Source organism: Paramisgurnus dabryanus, chromosome 8, assembly GCF_030506205.2.
Source record: "Paramisgurnus dabryanus chromosome 8, PD_genome_1.1, whole genome shotgun sequence".
NCBI classification, from domain to species: Eukaryota; Metazoa; Chordata; class Actinopteri; order Cypriniformes; family Cobitidae; genus Paramisgurnus; species Paramisgurnus dabryanus.
Genome location: NC_133344.1, coordinates 32598129 through 32617609, shown reverse-complemented (window position 1 = coordinate 32617609; position 19481 = coordinate 32598129).

Genomic DNA, 19481 nt, shown 5'->3' with positions numbered 1-19481 from the left:
ATAAGACCAAATTAATGATGTTTTTGACCTCTACAGCTGAACCAAAAAATGTTCCTGAAATTTTATCATTGCAAGGAACTAAAATTGAATGTGTTATGAGTTATAAATATTTGGGCATTGTATTGGATAGTCAGTTAAGTTTTAAAGTACATATTGACAAATTAATTTCCAAACTTAAGTTAAAACTTGGCTTTTATTACAGAAACAGAACCTCATTTTCATTTAATGCTAGAAAATATCTGGTATCTGCAACATTTCTACCTTTGTTGGATTATGCAGATATACTTTATATGAATGCCCAAACACAGTATTTAAAAAAACTTGATACAGTTTTCCATAGTGCTTTGCGTTTTATTATTGTGTGTAGCTATCAAACGCATCACTGCATTTTATATGAGAAGGCAGAGTTACCATCCTTGTATACTCGAAGAAGTTTTTATTGGTATTGTTTTATTTATAAGTCGATTTGCAGTCTTAATCCACATTACTTGTCTCTTTACTTCTCAATCCCTAACGGACGCTACCATCTTCGCTCAAATGATTTGATGCATCTTAAAGTTCCTAGGGTTCGAACAGAGATAGGGAAAAAAGGTTTTACATAATGCCGCCTCCTCTTGGAATTATCTACAGGATACCTTAAAGCTCAACACGTTACCGTCACTAAATGAGTTTAAGCTGCTTTTAACAAATTACATGTTTGATCCTTTGGTAAATTGTTGTTGTGATTTATGAGTGTGTATTTATGTTTTGTTGTATTCTGTATAACTGTAGATTTTTACTATGTGTTGCTGCCTTCTTGGCCAGGTCACTCTTGTAAAAGAGATTTTAATCTCAATGAGTTTTAACCTGATTAAATAAAAATAACTGAACAGTAATTTTCTCCAGATGTTAATTTTTTTTTGTGAAACCATTTAGCACAAAATGGTTCTTCTATGGCATCATGAAGCCAGTGTAAAATGTGTAAATAGTTAAAATTTTCCTTTTCATTTTAGTACTGTAATAACTGCCTTGTAAACTATAAGGATGTTGTCTTGTCTCTGTTGAAAGTTTTCATGCAAAAGAGTGTGGTATCAGATGGTTAGGATTTGCCTCATGTGCCGAGTCAGAGGTCCTGGTAATTAACTTTACCCTTAGCATTATGAAATAACATCATTGAACTCACGTACAGTTTTAATTTTAGACACACGTTCAGCTGGTGTTATGGAGAAGTATAGCACAGTCACTCATTCTGGAAAGGGAGGGAGTCGAGTTACAACGTGTAAATTTGTTGGTCGTTTAAGTAGACATGCTGTTCAAGCCCAGCTCAGGCGAGATTAAACTGGATTTAGGGGACTGGAGCAGCGCTCATGTGGGTAATGTCTAAAGATAAGCTGCAAACACCTTCAGGCATATTTCAAAAAGCAAACAGCATGTGTCGAAATGAATCAATTTTACAATGATTTATTAAAATGAGAATAGTAATACATCCCCCATAAATGAAAATGGTTTACACATAAATTTCCTTTTTTTGTAAAACACAACTTTTTGCATATCCTGAATAAAAGAAGACTGTGGCTTTTAATCTCACACATACAAAACTCACAAATCTTTAGAAATGATTTTGACAAATGCACAATTTTCTCACTGTGATCACAGCCTTTCCAACATGCCACAACTCGGCGGTTTTACTCATGGTTATACCAATATATTAAGCCTCCTGGCTCTCTTTGGTTTTGCTGTGTGTTGGCTGACTTCATGTACAGTAAGAATGCATTGTCTAGCATGACATGTTGGATTTTGGAGCATGACCAGACAAGAAACAGATGAACTGTGATAAAGGGCATCGAAGCTGAATGTTAAATGAAAGTTTATTCTGTTAAAGCATGCATTTGTAATTGCATTAAAGCCAAAGATAAAAAGCACAAACCACATGTCCACAAATTTAACTAAGTAAGTATGACTCAGCAGTTTACATTGTTTATCTTAGCTCCCAATCTCATGGGTGGATGTAGATTTGCATTCGTTCACTTAGCGGATGCTTTTACACCAAGTGCAGAAGTGAACAATACAAGGAAAAACTATTATTGAAAGACAGAAAATAATAATAAAAGTAGAGCTACTAAAGTAATATGACACAAGCAAGAGTCATGATAATATTTGTGCTTTTATACAACAGTCAAGTTTCAAGTTTTATTCGTCACATACACAACGGTACACATTATGACATGTAGTGAAATGATTGGTACAACTTTTCACAGTTTATAAGAAGCAGTTATATAGGTTAAGATAATAAAATACAAAAAACAACACAAAAAATAGAACCAAAAGTTTTTTTAGCATGCAAAAGTCTCTTTAGGGAAGTCGCTTGCAACACTGGCAGTTATTTCAGCCATACAAGACTAAAGTCCTATCTACTTGAATGATGAAAGACAGATATCTCTCAAATGACTTGCTAAAATCACAATTAAACAATATAATTCTGATTAACAATTAAACTTGACATTAACTGTACCATTACTTTGTTTCTTAAGCTCAAATTGCACTACAAAACAACCATACGCCAAGTTGTTTTAGCTATTGCGAATGTGCACAGGTTGGCAAGCGCCTCACGCAACTCCCCCAGACAATTGTCAGTCTTTATCGACTGATGATTGGTTCTTTTAATTGGAAGGCGGGACTTCTGTCACCTAAGCGGCCATATTGAGCATTGCATTGTCCCCAAATCATAGTAATAGCAGTGCTTAAAGGGATAGTTCACTTTAACTCTTTCGCCGCCATTGATGAGATACTGTATCTCGTCAATCAAGAGAAAATGCTTCTCACCAAAACCGCTATTATCCAAAAGGCCCTTCCGCAACTTTTTAAACCCGGAAGTATTTCCCTATGGCAGTGGTTCTCAAACTGGGGGCCGCGAGATGGTGCCAGGGGGGCCCCAGTTTTATGACATTTCATAAAATACATTAATTTATCATGAATTCTGTGTAATTAAACCTAAAAAAGGCTACTAACCAACAGCACTACTTTGTATACTTTAATATGTTTTGTCTGTTAATATCTTTTGTTAAAATGTTACGTTTTAGAACAAATTTGTTATAAAAAAAATTGGGGGGCCGCAAAGGAATGCACCATATACAAGGGGGGCCGCACGCTGAAAAAGTTTGAGAACCACTGCCCTAAGGCAAAGGGCTGCATGTCTGTGTCTGTTTTAAAGATTGCTCTGAATGGGATCTCTATGAAAAGTCCGTCATAAAAATGGAATTATCTCTGCTTTTTGCTCAAAATGTGGTGTTTTTGCAGAAACCTACCCATATTCAAAAGCTGATTGCAAAAGAACCACTGAAGGTAGGATGAAACGTTTTTTTTTTTTTTGAAAGCAGAGGGTCTGTTCTTTCATTTGGTATATTGTATGTTTATATATTTAAAGAAGAACATTTCTGGAAGGCATTAAACTTTTGTGAAAATCATGAAAAACGCTGGCGCTGGCTGGCAACTTTTTTTTAAACGCTGGCGGCGAAAGAGTTAAAGGTGAAGTGTGTAAATTTTAGCTGCATCTAGTGGTAAGGTGGGGAATTGCAACCAATGACTCAGTCCACTGCTCACCCCTTCGCTTTTGAAACGCATAGAGAAGCTATGCTAGCCGCCACCGGAAAAACATGTTATCGACGGAGACAATTTAGTAAAAAAAGTATGTCCGTTAAAGGCTTCTGTAAAACTTGGGAGGCACAAAATGGCGACTTCCACGTAAGGGGACCCTCGTGTATATAGATAAAAACATCTTATTCTAAGGTAATTAAAACATAATGGTTCATTATAAAAAGGTCTTTATACATCCCTAATAATATAGTTTTGTATATTATTTAGCATTTCTGTCAAAAAAATTACACACTGCACCTTTAAAATAAAAATTCTGTCATCATTTACTCATCCTAATGTTGTTCTAAACCTGTACGAATTTCTTTTTTCTGATGAACATAACAGAATATATTTTGAAAAATGATGGTTAACACACAGCAGATAGTGACCATTGACTTCCATAGTAAGAATAAATATTTTGGAAGTATTGTGATAAATTATAAAGAAAATATTTTGATACAGGTGATGCACCCATTAAATTCCATCATATTTTTTATTCCTACTATGGAAGTCACTATCTGCTGTGTGTTTACCATCATTTCCCAAAATCTCCTACTGGTCATACATCGTCATGTGATACGAATTCACAGGTCTAACAGTACATTCACACGGGGCGCCAGCATTAATGCTTCTCATTTACCTTGAATGGATGACATCATGCCTGGCCGAACTAAGACATGTCAGCTCCACGTTGGTACAAGACGATCTTTTGTATCGTCTTGTACGAGTTTTATTCCAACCCTAATCAAACACACCTGATCCAGCTAATCAAGGTCTTACTAGGCAGACTAGATACTTTGAGGCAGGTATGGTGAGGGAAGTTGCTAAACTCTCCAGGATACTGGCCCTCCAGGACCAACTTTGGACACCCCTGAATTAGGTTGAATAAATTATGAGGCAATATTTTGGTGAACTATTCCTTTAAGAGATTATCTTCAATGTAAAGTGTCATTTAGAAATGATCAAGATAATCACATTTTTGTTGTGTAAGTCCACTTATTTGGGATATGTCGTAGCTAGTTCGAAAGACGCCTCCAAGCTTCCAGTACAAAACTGAAAATTGCAAACAAGCAACAAAAGAGGGTTTAGGCTAACGGTTTCAGGTAACAAGTTTTTTCAAAACTCTTGGAAACCTCTCGTCCAATCATATTCAAAACAGAACGCATTTGTTATATAAAGATCACATGACTCTACTGTACGGCATTCTTTAACACAGACTTGACACCCTGTCCAAATAAAATATCTGCTTATATAACCTGTTATACCTTCAATATCCTTTGCTTATTGGCTTACACTGCGCTGTGGTAGTCTCAGTTTTCTTCTAACAGTACAGTCTCTATTTTAACTTTAAACACAGGCTCGGGAGAGCCCAAAGAAGGCAGGATTTAGAGATAAACATACAGTATTTGGTTTCTTCAGCCATTGTGGTGCTTTTAAAGGACAAACTGTGCCTGGCCTTGCTTTCACATGACACAGAAAACTGCTGCATTGTGTGGTGCTGCGTTTCTTGTTGTAAAAGGTCATGTGACAGTCGGGTCATTTTACCCCGGTCACTTTGTTTCCCCACTGCTGTACCTTCTTAACTGTAGGCAGGAGGAGAACTGCATGCACCAAAATATATCGCTTTTGTTTAATAATGTCGATGCTGCTAAGATTTTGTAAAAAAAAAATTTCCGACAATCTTCATGAACGCAATATACTGTTAAGCACCTGGGATTTTTCCCAATTGAATGTAATAATCCCCAGGCGGAGTAAGTTTACTTTAGGAGGTCACTGTATGGAGTCGGGCAGGACTGCTGTGTTTATGTAAGAGCATCAAGGTGGTGCCATCTGTGAATCATACTGGGGAGAGGGAGCGAGGGTTTTGTTTTGAGAGCGAAGGTCCCCTGCTTCGATTGATCCTCGCATCATCCTCTCTGGCCGTATGGATTTCTGGCCTCCAATCTCTCTGTCAGACCGGGACACAATATCTCTGGAATGTCGTCCTTTTGCAGTTCACACGGTTCAGTACAGAAAAGATGAACCTTATGAAAGCAGACCCTTAGGTTTCAAAAGAGGACCCCTGATGGGGGCACTAACAATGTTTATGGAGTGCAGGACTGCTCCTATTAACATAAAAGCATTTTCCATAATGGCCCGAACCAAAAAAGCCTGTTTGAAGAATATGAGGGGGTTTGTTTATTAAGGATAAGGTGATGCAAGATACATGCAGAGGCTTCAGTCTTCAGAATATTTTATTACTCGCAGTTTGAAGACCTAACCATGTGCTAACCATGAGATATTGACACCTTTTCTGCTAAGCAAACATATTTCACAACAAAGCTGTGAGTCGGGTTGAGTAGGGGTTGGGGCAGGTGTCATTTTTTATGACCTTTGAATAGAGATATGATATTTGAGTCACACTGATATTGCGATTTTTTCATGTTTAGTTTATTGGTTTTGCTTGATGATGCAATGTATGTTTATTTACCGCTTGCATTGACTTCATCTTTGCACAGACTTGGCTAATCATATTATTAAAAAATATTAAATCTAAGCGTGAGATACAGCATCATGAGGTAAAACAATCCAATGTTTTCCTGCCACAAACATGTAAGATGTAAAACCAGATAAACATGTACTCTAAAAATGCTTGGCTATTTATATTCCAGGTAAGGTCAAAGTGCGACGAACCCAGCCGTTGGGCTAAATGAAAATGTTTAGGTTAGACATGAAACAACTAAGCAATGGTTAAATTATAGCCCAACAGGTTGGGTTTGTCCCTTTTTGACCCAGTGAGGTTGGAAATAACCCAACATTTAATTGAGTGCAAAAACAAGTGAATTTGTTTGTTACTGTCATTTTTTTTCCTGGAACCTCTGTTGATTTAGGCTAAACGATGTCATGGTTGAATACACAAGAAATATTTACAAGATAATGAACTTCAACACAAGCAAGAGTCCATCACAGTGAAAATGAGGAAACATCCTGTCACTAAACTGAAGATTGCCAAAAAGTATTTAAGAGAACATGAGACACACCTAAGAAATGCATTGCATATAATGATTTTTGACATTTCTCAAAACTAATCTCACTGTTCTTACCCACTTTTATTTTATTTTTAGTTACTATATTGTTCAGGTTGGGGGATTCTGGGCTTGATTAACAACTGTAAAAAACATTTACAGAAAGCTTTATCTAGATATAATAATATTCTTTCTCAATACTCAATGATTCAGCAGAAGCATGTAACATCCAGTCAAAGCTTGCACGCTCTTATTGGCTATTAAAGCTGTCAGAGGCATGTTTGATATTTACAATTTGGGACCAGGGAGGCTCCAACGTGATTAAGAGCCGCAAATAATTGCAATGACACCTCACACCTGAGTTTATTTTTGGCTGTGGTAAAACACAAATCGGGTCACGCCCCCTTTTGATCACCCAGGGTGCAAATCGGGCTTTAAATCTTCACGTCAGAGTAACCACAGGTGAACTGTCCAAATACTGTTTGTCTCGCTGTTGAACAGTTTATGCTACACACACACACACACACTTATTATTGTGAAATGTTTACAATCATTTAAATTGGACAAAAATACTTTTTTAAGATGTCAAATAAATCTTTGGTGTCTCCAGAGTCGTTATGTGAAGATCTAGCTCAAAATATCATATAGATAATTTATTATAGCATGTTAAAATTGCCACTTTGTAGGTGTGAGCAAAAATGTGCCATTTTTGGGTGTGTCCTTTAAAATGCAAATGAGTTGATCTCTGCACTAAATGGCAGTGCTGTGGTTGGATAGTGCAGATTAAGGGGTGGTATTATCCCCTTCTGACATCACAAGGGGTGCCAAATTTAAATGACCTATTGATCTTTTTCCCATTTACTAGGTTGATAGAAGCATGGGGACCCAATTATAGCACTTAAACATGGAAAGAGTCAGATTTTCATTTTAAGTCCCCTTTAAAGGATTAGTCCCTTTTCTTAAAAAAAATCCAGATAATTTACTCACCACCATGTCATCCAAAATGTTGAATGTTCTTTGTTCAGTCGAGGAAAAATTATGTTTTTTCAGGGAAAACATTCTAGGATTTTTCTCATTTTAATGGACCCCAACACTTAACAGTTTTAATGCAGTTTAAAAGGACTCTTAACGATCCCAAAGGAGGCATACGGGTCTTATCTAGCAAAACGATTGTCATTTTTGACAAGAAAAATAAAAATATGCACTTTTAAACCACAACTTCTCGTCTTCCTCCGGCTGTGTGATGCGCCAGCGCAACCTCGCGTAATTGTGTAATGACGTCAAAAGGTCACGTGTTACATATATGAAACGCACATTTGCGGACCATTGTAAACAATAAACTGACACAAAGACATTAATTGGTATCATTCAATATACAACAATGTCGGAACGGTCCTCTTTCTCCACACTTGTAAACACGGGGGCGTAGTTTCGAAATGTCATCCGTGACCTCTTGATGTGATGACGTATTACGTGAGGTCGCGCTGGCGCGTCACATGACACGAAGAAGACAAGAAGTTTAAAAAGTGCAATTGTTTCATTAGATAAGACCCTTATGCCTCGTTTGAGATCGTTTAGAGTCCTTTGAAACTGCAATTTTAAACTGCATTAAAACTGTTAAGTGTTGGGGTCTATTAAAGTCCATTAAAATGAGAAAAATCCTGGAATGTTTTCCTCAAAAAACATAATTTATTCTCGACTGAACAAAGAAAGACATCAACATTTTGGATGAAATGGTTGTGCGTAAATTATCCGGATTTTTTTTTTTAAGAACTAATCCTTTAAATAAAACAGTTGCGAATTCAATCCAAAAGAAATGTGATTTGTTGTCAGATATGGCTAGTTCACCAGAATCCAGATGTAAGCTTCAGCATTCCAGTTCAGAGGAAGCTTATATTTCAAACAGGTTGTTTCCTTGTGTGTGTGAAAACTCACACCCTAAAATAAGGATAAACAATTCACACTAAACAATCCACAATAGAAGTGGAGCTTTATTATGTTGGCTTGAGAAAGCCAACATACTGTTGTTGCACTTAAACTTATTATTATTATTATTATTATGTTGGCTTGACAAAGCCAACATACTGTTCTTCGATCTAAGCTTATTATTATGTTGGCTTGAAAAAGCCAACATATTGTTATTGCTTTTAAACTTATATCTTATTATGTTGGCTTTGAAAAAGCCAATATATTGTTATTGCTATTAAACTTATTTTTATTATTATTATTCCGCTTTCTTCTGAGACTAAATTTCCGACACTAACTCGTCCTAGGGCTTTCAAGCAACATGCACCAAATTTTCCACAGACCTTCAGACTGCTCTGACTTAGTGTGCTATATCTTTTCTAACTGATGGGACCTTCCGAATTCCTAAACGGGGGGCTCGAACACCCCAAAATTTCCATTGACTTAACATTGAGACAAACTTTGACGGGTCATAGCTGTGAGTAAGAAACTTGTAGAAACTTGTGGCTTACCACATTTAAGGAGGCTGACAGGCTCTGTAAGAACATACATCACAATGGGGTGTAAGCTATACCCCTGGGGTGTAAGAGGCCCCCAAAATTTCCCATTGACTTATAATGGGGCAGGAAACATGCCCATATAAGGGAATGAAAGCGTCCCAGATGGAATATCTTTACTTTAGAGTGTTGTAGAGACATGGGGGTGGGCTCATTTTACTCAGTCATCCTATCAGTCTCTTAGGATCGCCCCAAAGCTATTTAGCCACGCCCCTAGCAACAATTTTGGGTACCCTAGCAACATCTCCCATAGACTACCATTATAAAAGCCCAGATGGATATCTTTACACCAGAGTGTCATAGAGACATGGGGGTGGGCTCATTTTACTCAGGCATCCAATCAGTCTTAATAGGATTCTTATTGAGGCATTAAGCCACGCCCCTAGCAACAAAATATGAACACCCTAGCAACATAATAAACAAAGCCTTATATCTCTTGGTCTGAACATCATAGAGACATGGGGGTTGGGTCTTTGGGTCATGTTAGCTTCATGCTAGCTCCATGCTAAGTCATACTAGCTTCATGCTAGTTTCATGCTAGCTTTATGCTAATTTCATAATAAATCTTGCTAACTTCATGCTAAATCATGCTAACTTCATGTTAAATCTTGTTAGCTGCACGCTAAATAGTGTTAGCGTCATGCTAATCATGTTAGCATCATGCTAATCATGCTAGCTTCACGTTAAATCATGCTAGCTTCATGCTAATCATGCTAACCTCATGCTTACTTCATGCTAATCAAGCTAGCCTCATGCTACCTTCATGCTAATCATGCTAACATCATGCTAGCTTCATGCTAATCATGCTAGCATCATGCTAGCTTCATGCTAATCATGCTAGCATCATGCTAGCTTCATGCTAATCATGCTAGCATCATGCTAGCTTCATGCTAATCATGCTAGCATCATGCTAGCTTCATGCTAATCATGCTAGCATCATGCTAGCTTCATGCTAATCATGCTAGCATCATGCTAGCATCATGCTAGCTTCATGCTAATCATGCTAACATCATGCTAGCTTCATGCTAATCATGCTAGCATCATGCTAGCTTCATGCTAATCATGCTAGCATCATGCTAGCTTCATGCTAATCATGCTAGCAACATGCTAGCTTCATGCTAATCATGTTAGCATCATACTAGCTTCATACTAATCATGCTAGCTTCATGCTAACATCATGCTAGCTTCATGCTAATCATTCTAGCATCATGCTAGCTTCATGCTAATCATGCTAACATCATGCTAGCTTCATGCTAATCATGCTAATATCATGCTAGCTTCATGCTAATCATGCTAGAATCATGCTAGCTTCATGCTAATCATGCTAGATACATGCTAGCTTCATGCTAATCATGCTAGAATCATGCTAGCTTCATGCTAATCATGCTAGAATCATGCTAGCTTCATGCTAATCATGCTAGAATCATGCTAGTTTCATGCTAATCATGCTAGCATCATGCTAGCTTCATGCTAATCATGCTAGCATCATGCTAGCTTAATGCTAATCATGTTAGCTTCATGCTAATCATGTTAGCTTCATGCTAATCATGCTAGTATCATGCTAGCTTCATGCTAATCATGCTAGCATCATGCTAGCTTCATGCTAATCATGCTAGCATCATGCTAGCTTCATGCTAATCATGCTAGCATCATGCTAGCTACATGCTAATCATGCTAGCATCATGCTAGCTTCATGCTAATCATGCTAGCTTCATGCTAGCTTCATGCTAATCATGCTAGCATCATGCTAGCTTCATGCTAATCATGCTAGCAACATGCTAGCTTCATGCTAATCATGTTAGCATCATGCTAGCTTCATACTAATCATGCTAGCTTCATGCTAACATCATGCTAGCTTCATGCTAATCATGCTAGCATCATGCTAGCTTCATGCTAATCATGCTAACATCATGCTAGCTTCATGCTTATCATGTAAGCATCATGCTAGCTTCATGCTAATCATGTTAGCTTCATGCTAGCTTCATGTTAATCATGTTAGCTTCATACTTAAACATACTAACTGCCAGACAGCCTAATAAACTAAACTTCTGTCAATCCGTTTTAAATGTTCAGGCTACGCTTTTTCAAGCCAACATAAAGTTTGTCTTCAAACTTTAATATCTAGTTATTATTATTCTTCTTAGCACCCTAAAATTTCTGACACTAACTCGTCCTAGAGCTTTCAAGCTACATGCACCAAATTTTCCACGGACCTTCAGACTGGTCTGACTTAGTGTGCTATATCTTTTCTAACTGATGGGACCTTCCGAATTCCTAAACGGGGCGCTCAAACACCCCAAATTTCCCATTTACTTAACATGGAGACAAACTTTGACGGGCCATAGCTGCGAGTGAGAAACTTGTAGAAACTTGTGGCTTACCACATTTAAGGAGGCTGACAGGCTCTGTAAGAACATACATTACATTAAGGTGTAAGCTGTACCCCTGGGGTGTAAGAGGCCCCCAAAATTTCCCATTGACTTATAATGGGGCAGGAAACATGCCCATATAAGGGAGTAAAAGCGTCCCAGATGGAATATCTTAACTTTAGAGTGTCGTAGAGACATGGGGGTGGGCTCATTTTACTCAGTCATCCAATCAGTCTCTTAGGATCGCCCCAGAGCTATTAAGCCACGCCCCTAGCAACAATTTTGGGTACCCTAGCAACATCTCCCATAGACTACCATTATAAAAAGCCCAGATGGATATCTTTACACCAGAGTGTCATAGAGACATAGGGGTGGGCTCATTTTACTCAGGCATCCAATCAGTCTCTTAGGATTCCTACTGAGGTATTAAACCACGCCCCTAGCAACCAATTTGAGCACCCTAGCAACATAATAAACAAAGCCTTATATCTCTGGATCTAAACATCATAGAGACATGGGGGTTGGGTCTTTGGGTCATGTTAGCTTCATGCTAGCTCCATGCTAAGTCATACTAGCTACATGCTAGTTTCATGCTAGCTTTATGCTAATTTCATAATAAATCTTGGTAACTTCATGCTACATCATGCTAACTTCATGTTAAATCTTGTTAGCTGCACGGTAAATAGTGCTAGCTTAATGCTAATCATGCTAGCATCATGCTAATCATGCTAGCTTCACGTTAAATCATGCTAGCTTCATGCTAATCATGCTATTCTCATGCTAACTTCATGTTAATCATGCAAGCCTCGTGCTAGCTTCATGCTAGCTTCATGCTAATCTTGCTAGTTTCATGCTAGCTTCATGCTAATCATGCTAGTATCATGGTAGCTTCATGCTAATCATGCTAGCTGCATGCTAATCATGCTAGAATCATGCTAGTTTCATGCTAATCATGCTAGCTTCATGCTAGCTTCATGCTAATCATGCTAGCATCATGCTAGCTTCATGCTAATCATGCTAGCATCATGCTAATCATGCTAGCATCATGCTAATCATGCTAGCATCATGCTAGCTTCATGCTAATCATGCTAGCATCATGTTAGCTTCATGCTAGCTTCATGCTAATCATGCTAGCATCATGCTAGCTTCATGCTAATCATGCTAGCATCATGCTAGCTACATGCTAATCATGCTAGCATCATGCTAGCTACATGCTAATCATGCTAGCTTCATGCTAATCATGCTAACATCATGCTAGCTTCATGCTAATCATGCTAGCATCATGCTAGCTTCATGCTAATCATGCTAGCATCATGCTAGCTACATGCTAATCATGCTAGCATCATGCTAGCTACATGCTAATCATGCTAGCTTCATGCTAATCATGCTAACATCATGCTAATCATGCTAGCTTCATGCTAGCATCATGGTAGCTTCATGCTAATCATGCTAGCATCATGCTAGCTTTATGTTAGCATCATGCTAGCTTCATGCTTATCATGCTAGCATCATGCTAACTTCATGCTAATCATGCTAACATCATGATAACTTCATGCTAATCATGCTAACATCATGATAGCTTCATGCTAATCATGCTAGCATCATGCTAGCTTCATGCTAATCATGCTAGCATCATGCTAGCATCATGCTAGCTTCATGCTAATCATGCTAGCATCATGTTAGCTTCATGCTAATCATGCTAACATCATGCTAGCTTCATGCTAATCATGCTAGCATCATGCTAGCTTCATGCTAATCATGCTAGCTTCATGCTAGCTTCATGCTAGCATCATGGTAGCTTCATGCTAATCATGCTAGCATCATGCTAGCTTTATGTTAGCATCATGCTAGCTTCATGCTTATCATGCTAGCATCATGCTAACTTCATGCTAATCATGCTAACATCATGATAACTTCATGCTAATCATGCTAACATCATGTTAGCTTCATGCTAATCATGCTAGCATCATGCTAGCTTCATGCTAATCATGCTAGCATCATGCTAGCTTCATGCTAGCTTCATGCTAATCATGCTAGCATCATGGTAGCTTCATGCTAATCATGCTAGCATCATGCTAGCTTCATGCTAATCATGCTAGCATCATGCTAGCTTCATGCTAATCATGCTAGCTTCATGCTAGCTACATGCTAATCATGCTAGCATCATGCTAGCTACATGCTAATCATGCTAGCTTCATGCTAATCATGCTACCATCATGTTAATCATGCTAGCTTCATGTTAGCATCATGGTAGCTTCATGCTAATCATGCTAGCATCATGGTAGCTTCATGCTTATCATGCTAACATCATGCTAACTTCATGATAATCATGCTAACATCATGCTAGCTTCATGCTAATCATGCTAGCATCATGCTAGCTTCATGCTAATCATGCTAGCATCATGCTAGCTTCATGCTAACTTCATGCTAATCTTGCTAGTTTCATGCTAGCTTCATGCTAATCATGCTAGCATCATGCTAGCTTCATGCTAATCATGCTAGCTTCATGCTAATCATGCTAGAATCATGCTAGTTTCATGCTAATCATGCTAGCTTCATGCTAGCTACATGCTAATCATGCTAGCATCATGCTAGCTACATGCTAATCATGCTAGCTTCATGCTAATCATGCTAGCTTCATGCTAATCATGCTAGCATCATGCTAGCTTCATGCTTATCATGCTAGCATCATGTTAACTTCATGCTAATCATGCTAGCTTCATGCTAATCATGCTAGCTTCATGCTAATCATGCTAGCATCATGCTAGCTTCATGGTAATCATGCTAACATCATGCTAGCTTCATGCTAGCTTCATGCTAATCATGCTAGCATCATGCTAGCTTCATGCTAATCATGCTAGCATCATGCTAGCTTCATGCTAATCATGCTAGCATCATGCTAGCTTCATGCTAATCATGCTAACATCATGCTAACTACATGCTAATCATGCTAGCATCGTGCTAGCTTCATGCTAATCATGCTAGCTACATGCTAATCATGCTAACATCATGCTAGCTACATGCTAATCATGCTAGCATCATGCTAGCTACATGCTAATCATGCTAACATCATGCTAACTACATGCTAATCATGCTAGCATCATGCTAGCTTCAAGCTAATCATGCTAGCTTCATGCTAGCATCATGATAGCTTCATGCTAATCATGCTAGCATCATGCTAGCTTCATGCTTATCATGCTAGCATCATGCTAACTCCATGCTAATCATGCTAACATCATGCTAGCTTCATGCTAATCATGTTAGCATCATGCTAGCTTCATGCTAATCATGTTAGCATCATGCTAGCTTCATGCTAATCATGTTAGCTTCATGCTAGCTTCATGCTAATCATGTTAGCTTCATACTTAAACATACTAACTGCCAGATAACCTACTAAACTAAACTTCTGTCAATCCGTTTTAAACGTTCAGGCTACGCTTTTTCAAGCCAACATAAAGTTTGTCTTCAAACTTTAATATCTAGTTATTATTATTCTTCTGTTCACACTTTTTTCTAACAGTAACTCCTCCTAGAGCTTTCAAGCTACACCCACAAAACTTTACAAAACTTTTAAGACTGGTACGTAGATTTATGCTATATCTTTTCTAACTGATGGGACCTTCCGAATTCCTAAACGGGGCGCTCAAACACCCCAAATTTTCCATTGACTTAACATTACGACAAACTTTGACGGGTCATAGCTGCAAGCGAGAAATTTGTAGAAACTTGTGGGTTACCACATTTGAAGAGGCTGTCAGACTGTGTAAGAACATACATCACGTTGGGGGGTAAGTTTCACCCCTGGGGCGTAAGGACCACCCAATTTTCCCCATTGACTTATAATGGGGCAGGGAACATGCCCATATAAGGGAATAAAAGCGTCCCAGATGGAATATCTTCACTTTAGAGTGTCGTAGAGACATGGGGGTGGGCTCATTTTACTCAGGCATCCAATCAGTCTCTCAGGATCGCCCCATAGCTATTAAGCCACGCCCCTAGCAACCATTTTTGGGCACCCTAGCAACATATCCCATAGACTGCCATTATAAAATGCCCAGATGGATATCTTTGCAGCACAGTGTCACAGAGACATGGGGGTGGGCTCATTTTACTCAGGCATCCAATCAGTCTCGGAGGATTCTTATTGAGGTATTAAGCCACGCCCCTAGCAACCAAATATGAGCACCCTAGCAACATAATGAACAAAGCCTTATATCTCTGGATCCGAACATCATAGAGACATGGGGGTTGGGTCTTTTGGTCATGTTCGCCTTATGCTAGCTCCATGCTAAGTCATACTAGCTTCATGCTAGTTTTGTGCTAGCTTTATGCTAATTTCATAATAAATCTTGCTAACTTCATGCTAATCATGTTAGCATCATGCTAGCTTCATGCTAATTCATGTTAGCTTCATGCTAGCTTCATGCTAATTCATGTTAGCATCGTGCTAGCTTCATGCTAATTCATGTTTGCATCATGCTAGCTTCATGCTAATTCATGTTAGCATCGTGCTAGCGTCATGCTAATTCATGTTAGCATCGTGCTAGCTTCATGCTAATTCATGTTAGCATCGTGCTAGCTTCATGCTAATTCATGTTAGCATCGTGTTAGCTTCATGCTAATTCATGTTAGCATCGTGTTAACTTCATGCTATTTCATGTTAGCATCGTGCTAGCTTCATGCTAATTCATGTTAGCATCGTGCCAGCTTCATGCTAATTCATGTTAGCATCGTGCTAGCTTCATGCTAATTCATGTTAGCATCGTGCTAGCTTCATGCTAATTCATATTAGCATCGTGCTAGCTTCATGCTAATTCATGTTAACGTCGTGCTAGCTTCATGCTAATTCATGTTAGCGTCGTGCTAGCTTCATGCTAATTCATGTTAGCGTCGTGCTAGCTTCATGCTAATTCATGTTAGCTTCATGCTAGCTTCCTGCTAATCATGCTAGCATCATGTTAGCTTCATGCTAATTCATGTTAGCATTATGCTAGCTTCATGCTAATTCATGTTAGCATTATGCTAGCTTCATGCTAATTCATGTTAGCATTATGCTAGCTTCATGCTAATTCATATTAGCATCATGCTAGCTTCATGCTAATTCATGTTAGCATCATCCTAGCTTCATGCTTATTCATGTTAGCATCATGCTAGCTTCATGCTAATTCATGTTAACATCATGCTAGCTTCATGCTAATTCATGTTAGCACAATGCTAATTCATGTTAGCATCATGCTAGCTTCATGCTAATTCATGTTAGCATCATGCTAGCTTCATGCTAATTCATGTTAGCATCATGCTAGCTTCATGCTAATTCATGTTAGCATCATGCTAGCTTCATGCTAATTCATGTTAGCATCATGTTAGCTTCATGCTAATTCATGTTAGCATCATGCTAGCTTCATGCTAATTCATGTTAGCATCATGCTAGCTTCATGCTAATTCATGTTAGCACAATGCTAATTCATGTTAGCATCATGCTAGCTTAATGCTAATTCATGTTAGCATCATGCTAGCTTCATGCTAATTTATGTTAGCATCATGCTAGCTTCATGCTAATTCATGTTAGCATCATGCTAGCTTCATGCTAATTCATGTTAGCATCATGTTAGCTTCATGCTAATTCATGTTAGCATCATGCTAGCTTCATGCTAATTCATGTTAGCATCATGTTAGCTTCATGCTAATTCATGTTAGCATCATGCTAACTTACTGCTAAACATGCTAACATGGTAACTTTTGGTATCATGTTTACGGAAAGTTATAATACTAAACTAAACTTGTTTTAAATTTCTCTCAATCTGTTTTAAACGTTCAGGCTAGGCTTTGTCAAGCCAACATAAAGTTTGTCTTCAAACTTTTCTATCTAGTTATTATTCTTTTTCTTCTGAGACTAAAATTTCTAACTCTAACTCGTCCTAGAGCTTTCAAGCTACAGCCATCAAACTTTGGACATACCTTCGGTCTGATCTGACTCGAGTTGCTATATCTTTTCTAACTGATGGGACCTTCCGAATTCCTAAACGGGGCGCTGAAACACCCCAAAATTTCCATTGACTTAACATTGAGACAAACTTTGACGGGTCATAGCTGCGAGTGAGAAACTTGTAGAAACTTGTGGCTTACCACATTTAAGGAGGCTGACAGGCTCTGTAAGAACATACCTCACAATGGGGTGTAAGCTGTACCCCTGGGGTGTAAGGGGCCCCCAAAATTTCCCATTGACTTATAATGGGGCAGGAAACATGCCCATAAAAGGGAATAAAAGCGTCCCAGATGGAATATCTTCACTTTAGAGTGTCTTAGAGACATGGGGGTGGGCTAATTTTACTCAAGCATCCAATCAGTCTCTTAGGATCACCCCAGAGCTATTAAGCCACGCCCCTAGCAACAATTTTGGGTACCCTAGCAACATCTCCCATAGACTACCATTATAAAAAGCCCAGATGGATATCTTTGCACCAGAGTGTCATAGAGACATAGGGGTGGGCTCATTTTACTCAGGCATCCAATCAGTCTCTTGGGATTCTTATTGAGGTATTAAGCCACGCCCCTAGCAACAAAATATGAAGACCCTAGCAACATAATAAACAAAGCCTTATATCTCTGGATCTGAACATCGTAGAGACACAGGGGTTGGACCGTTTTACTTGTGGCTTGAAGTGTAATCATTATGGGATACCAATTTTCTCCCTAGCAACCAAACTTAGTACCCTAGCAACGGAATAAACAAAGCCTTATATCTCCGCATCAGAACATTGTAGAGACACGGGGGTTGGACCGTTTTACTTGTGGCTTGAAGTGTGATCATTATGGGATGGCAATTTTCTCCCTAGCAACCAAACTTAGTACCCTAGCAACGGAATAAACAAAGCCTTATATCTCCGCATCAGAACATTGTAGAGACACGGGGGTTGGACCGTTTTACTTGTGGCTTGAAGGGTGATCATTATGGGATGGCAATTTTCTCCCTAGCAACCAAACTTAGTACCCTAGCAACGCAATAAATGTTAGCTTCATGCTAGCTTCCTGCTAATCATGCTAGCTTCATGCTAATTATGCTAACATCATGCTAGCTTCATGCTAATCATACTAGCTTCATGCTAATCATGCTAACATCATGCTAGCTTCATGCTAATCATGCTAGCATCATGCTAACTTCATGCTAATCATGCTAACATCATGCTAGCTTCATGCTAATCATGCTAACATCATGCTAGCTTCATGCTAATTATGCTAACATCATGCTAGCTTCATGCTAATCATACTAGCTTCATGCTAATCATGCTAACATCATGCTAGCTTCATGCTAACATCATGCTAGCTTCATGCTAATCATGCTATCTTCATGCTAGCTTCATGCTAATCATGCTAACATCATGCTAATCATGCTAACATCATGCTAGCTTCAGGCTAATCATGCTAGCATCATGCTAGCTTCATGCTAGCTTCATGCTAATCATGCTAACTTCATGCTAGCTTCATGCTAATCATGCTAGCATCATGCTAGCTTCATGCTAATCATGCTAACTTCATGCTAGCTTCATGCTAATCATGCTAGCATCATGCTAGCTTCATGCTAATCATACTAGCTTCATGCTAATCATGTTAACATCATGCTAGCTTCATGCTAATCATGCTAGCTTCATGCTAATCATGCTAGCTTCATGCTAATCATGTTAGCATCATGCTAATCATGCTAGCATCATGCTAGCTTCATGCTAATCATGCTAGCATCATGCTAATCATGCTAGCATCATACTAGCTTCATGCTAATCATGCTAGCATCATGCTAGCTTTATGCTAATCATGCTATCATCATGCTAGCCTCATGTTAAATTATGCTAGCTTCATGCTAGCTTCATGCTAAATCATGCTAGCTTCATGCTAAATCATGTTCGCTTCATGTTAAATCATGCTAGCTTTATCTTAAATCATGATAGCTTCATGCTAAGTTGTCAAACTCTACTCTC